The sequence below is a fragment of the Borostomias antarcticus genome (genome assembly GCF_949987555.1).
Source record: "Borostomias antarcticus genome assembly, chromosome: 25".
NCBI classification, from domain to species: Eukaryota; Metazoa; Chordata; class Actinopteri; order Stomiiformes; family Stomiidae; genus Borostomias; species Borostomias antarcticus.
In genome coordinates this window covers 1,560,545-1,565,544 of record NC_140258.1, presented here as the reverse complement: position 1 = coordinate 1,565,544, position 5,000 = coordinate 1,560,545, and positions in this window count along the sequence as shown.

Below are 5,000 nucleotides of genomic sequence, written 5' to 3'. Positions count from 1 at the left end.
GTGGGGTGTTCATCCAGGGATGAAGGGGTGGGGTGGGGGGGGGTGTTCATCCAGGGATGAAGGGGTGGGGTGGGGGGGGGGTGTTCATCCAGGGATGAAGGGGTGGGGTGGGGGGGGGGTGTTCATCCAGGGATGGAAGGTGGGGTGGGGGGGGGGGGGTGTTCATCCAGGGATGGAAGGTGGGGTGGGGGGGGGGGTGTTCATCCAGGGATGGAAGGTGGGGTGGGGGGGGGGGTGTTCATCCAGGGATGGAAGGTGGGGTGGGGGGGGGGTGTTCATCCAGGGATGGAAGGTGGGGTGGGGGGGGGGGTGTTCATCCAGGGATGGAAGGTGGGGTGTTCATCCAGGGATGAAGGGGTGGGGTGGGGGGGGGGTGTTCATCCAGGGATGAAGGGGTGGGGTGGGGGGGTGGGGGGGTGGGGGCTGCCTGGTGAACCGAGCCACGCTCTGTAACCACTACCAGCAGATGGAGCAGAGAGGGGTTGTCAGCTTGGGTTTATCCCTCCTTTGCAGACCAAATTGACCCCCCATTTAGTCATAATTCTGTGTTTAAATCTGTATTTTTGTTTTAAGCATATTTTTTCTCTGCAGTGCGTCCGTGCTAGTCTATGGATAGCTTATCTCACAACAAGGATAGCAAGAGATGAGGAAAGCTTATTGTAAGCTACTGTATGTTTCTCTGGTGAGCTTGGCCACATGTAGCAGTGTGTGGATGGGTCCGTTCATCTAGATAAATCACCACCATGTAGGCCTAATTAAAAACATGTGTGTTTCCAGATTGAGCTCTCTCCCGGGGTGCTCGTTCACTCTGCCTGCAGAGGGCTGAGGCATCTCTCCCGTCTCACAATCCAGCACAGCTCTGCTCTGCTCATCCATTATTAACCTAGCGTTCCAGGGACGCTCTCTCTCCCTCTCTCTCAGCCCAGCCAATTACAGCAAGGCCCTAGCGACTGCTGCCCGTCTGCCTCGCTGTGGTGCTGCATGTCTTTGATGTCTCTATCAACACAAGGAGACCCCCCCCCACGAGTCTTGAGAGGAGGGGGGGATTAGACGCCTGACTGCCTCCAGGGTAGAAACACTTTTTGGGGGGTATTCTTCTCCATATTTGTATTTGATCCTGTGAGAGGACTGGAGGCCTTGCTTCAGCCTGGGCCTGCCTCTGCCTGCTTCCCATCACAGTGACATGGTGGCTAATCCTCTTACTCTTTCCTTTGAAAAGGAACAGGCGTTGGTGTGAAGCAGCCCGCTCAAACCCTCGGCTACTCCCTACAGGGCCCTGTCTCAATAAGCTCAGGCACTTTCCTTCCTCTGCTTCGCTTGGATGGAGAACCTTAACTGCAAATGGGCTTCTGCACCTCCATAATTATAGTTTTTATAAGAAATCGGTTGGTGACTGACATCAGAATCAGACCAGAAACCTAACTGGGACATTTCTATTCAACCCCCATGTGAACTGAACTCTAGAACTAAGGTGGTCTGTGGAGGGTCAGTTATTATCAAGGTTTGATCTCACTACTGTACCTGACAACCAACAACTTGTCTTCAATGGCCTTTAGAAAGCCCAGGTTCTGACTCTAGGCTGCCAGATCTGTCACTGTTCCATCTGCTGCGTTCTACAGAAGGTTCCAGCACTTCATTCCAAGCCACCACAGGTCCCACCCAGTATTTGAAACTCTGACCTTTCAGCAGGAAGTTGCTGTTAACATAGTCACATCACTTGCAATGTCAACCTGCTTTACAACATTTTTCTCATCCTCCAAAACAAATTCTTTCTTCCGTTCTGTCACTCAAACATACGCAAGGCTTGGCTTCCACACACTAGGAATGTACTAATGGCACACAAAATAAAACCACCACGCTTGGACCAAAAGTCATGTGGCAACCAAACCTCCTCAAACTTAAATAAAACCAAATCAAACACCCTCAGACATGACCTACTGAAAAGAATACCTGGAGAACCAAATCCAACTCACAGGGCTACAGCAGTTGTAAAAATAAGGTGCAGGGTAACGGATGAATTGAGAACGTCCACCTACAGAACCCCTACAACTGGAGTAGTGTTCCACCTACAGAACCCCTACAACTGGAGTAGTGTTCCACCTACAGAACCCCTACAACTGGAGTAGTGTTCCACCTACAGAACCCCTACAACTGGAGTAGTGTTCCACCTACAGAACCCCTACAACTGGAGTAGTGTTCCACCTACAGAACCCCTACAACTGGAGTAGTGTTCCAAATGGTCTCTGTGACCACACACACATCAGCAGTCAGTCAGATATGTTCCAGTATAGATGATATAAACCATGTGATGTGATAGAACGCATCGGGAAGGCCTGAGTCATCCAATGCATTGGGAACCCCACGCTGAGATCTGAAAAGCTTGTTTTTATAAGAAAACACAACATTGCATACATTTATTGGAGATGGAAGCCACTTCTACATGCACACCGCCAATGTCCTCTAAATGTAGTGTTGACATTATTGCAAACACTTGTCTCCCTGCTGTTTCGTGTATTATATTTTTATTATCTTAGGATAAAAAAAAAAACATTGACAATTACATGGGATGCCTTGTTCTGCATAATTTAACGTATACACAGTGGGAAAAGGAATGGCAATGCTTAGACATCACAGCCCCTTCATACCCCTCCCCCCTCCCCCCCCCCCACCCGCCTGCATGCAGCTCCCTCTGCACAGCCCAGCACGGCCTGACGGACCACCGGCAAAGAGCACGAGAACCAAGCATTCACAGTAAAGGAGGAGGAGGAGGAGGGAGCAGGAGGAGGAGGAGGAGGAGGAGGGAGGAGGAGAGAAACAAAGTGACTGCAGCACTGGCCTTGGTATGGACAGGAGAAGGAGCAGCATAGTCCTATATCATTCTAGCTAACTTCTCCCACGTCTCCTGATTGTTACTCTTTTCCATTGTCTTTGACACAAAAAGTTGATCTATATATGCATGTATATATGTATATACATATACATATATGTATGTATATATATATACTGTATATGAACACGAACAGCTACAGCACCTTTTCCCATGGGGCAACAGTGTCTACTGATCACATGGTACATGTTTCCCATGGGGCACAGTGTCTACTGATCACATGGTACATGTTTCCCATGGGGCACAGTGTCTACTGATCACATGGTACATGTTTCCCATGGGGCACAGTGTCTACTGATCACATGGTACACGGCCGCGCCAAAGGAAAGAGTCATAGAAACTAGAGATTGGTCAGGATATTCTTCTTTTTTTTTTTTTTCTTTCTTCCTAAAATTGGCATTTGACATGATGATACTCTACTGCCCACGGGGAAGGGGGGGGCAGGTTCTACTGCCCACGGGGAAGGGGGGGGCAGGTTCTTCTGCCCACGGGGAAGGGGGGGACAGGTTCTACTGCCCACGGGGAAGGGGGGGACAGGTTCTACTGCCCACGGGGAAGGGGGGGGCAGGTTCTACTGCCCACGGGGAAGGGGGGACAGGTTCTACTGCCCACGGGGAAGGGGGGGGGCAGGTTCTACTGCCCACGGGGAAGGGGGGGGGCAGGTTCTACTGCCCACGGGGAAGGGGGGGGCAGGTTCTACTGCCCACGGGGAAGGGGGGGACAGGTTCTACTGCCCACGGGGAAGGGGGGGGCAGGTTCTACTGCCCACGGAGAAGGGGGGCAGGTTCTTCTTTTGAGTTCATATTCAAGTTTTCTCCTATTTTTTTCTCTCTGGTGTAGATTTTAAAAAGAGTTCACACTTTTGTGATCTGTGTGTGCTGCTCCTCGTCAAAAGGTTCGTTCTCCGGATCAGAGTCAGTGGTGTCGGAGTATCGATAATGGTCCGGCTCGTTGTCGCTAACGTCTGGAGTGACGGATGTCGAAGTGCTCGCCTCGGAATTCGACTCCTCTGCGGTTTTCGTGAAATACAGCTTTACCTGAAGCAGTGAGACAGAGAGAGACAGAGACAGAGAGAGAGACAGAGAGAGAGACAGAGAGAGAGAGACAGAGAGAGACAGAGAGACAGAGAGAGAGACAGAGAGAGAGAGAGAGAGAGACAGAGAGAGACAGAGAGAGACAGAGAGAGAGAGAGAGACAGAGAGAGAGAGAGAGAGAGACAGAGAGAGACAGAGAGAGACAGAGAGAGAGAGAGAGACAGAGAGAGAGACAGAGACAGAGAGAGACAGAGAGAGAGAGAGAGAGAGAGAGAGAGAGAGACAAAGAGAGAGACAGAGAGAGAGAGACAGAGAGAGAGAGAGAGAGAGAGAGAGACAGAGAGAGAGACAGAGAGAGAGACAGAGAGAGACAGAGAGAGACAGAGAGAGAGACAGAGAGAGAGAGAGACAGAGAGACCCAGAGAGAGACAGAGAGAGAGAGACAGAGAGAGAGAGAGACAGAGAGAGAGAGAGAGAGAGAGACAGAGAGAGACAGAGAGAGAGAGACAGAGAGAGAGAGACAGAGAGAGAGAGAGACAGAGAGACCCAGAGAGAGACAGAGAGAGAGAGACAGAGAGAGAGAGAGACAGAGAGAGAGAGAGAGAGAGAGACAGAGAGAGACAGAGAGAGAGAGACAGAGAGAGAGAGAGACAGAGAGAGACAGAGAGAGAGACAGAGAGAGAGAGACAGAGAGAGAGACAGAGAGAGAGACAGAGAGAGAGAGAGACAGAGAGAGAGAGACAGAGAGAGAGACAGAGAGAGACAGAGAGAGACAGAGAGAGAGACAGAGAGAGAGAGACAGAGAGAGAGAGAGAGAGAGAGACAGAGAGAGACAGAGAGAGAGATTCAGAGAGAGAGAGAGACAGAGAGAGACAGAGAGAGAGACAGAGAGAGAGAGACAGAGAGAGAGACAGAGAGAGAGACAGAGAGAGAGACAGAGAGAGAGAGAGACAGAGAGAGAGAGACAGAGAGAGAGAGACAGAGAGAGAGAGACAGAGAGAGACAGAGAGAGACAGAGAGAGACAGAGAGAGACAGAGAGAGAGAGACAGAGAGAGAGACAGAGAGAGAGACAGAGAGA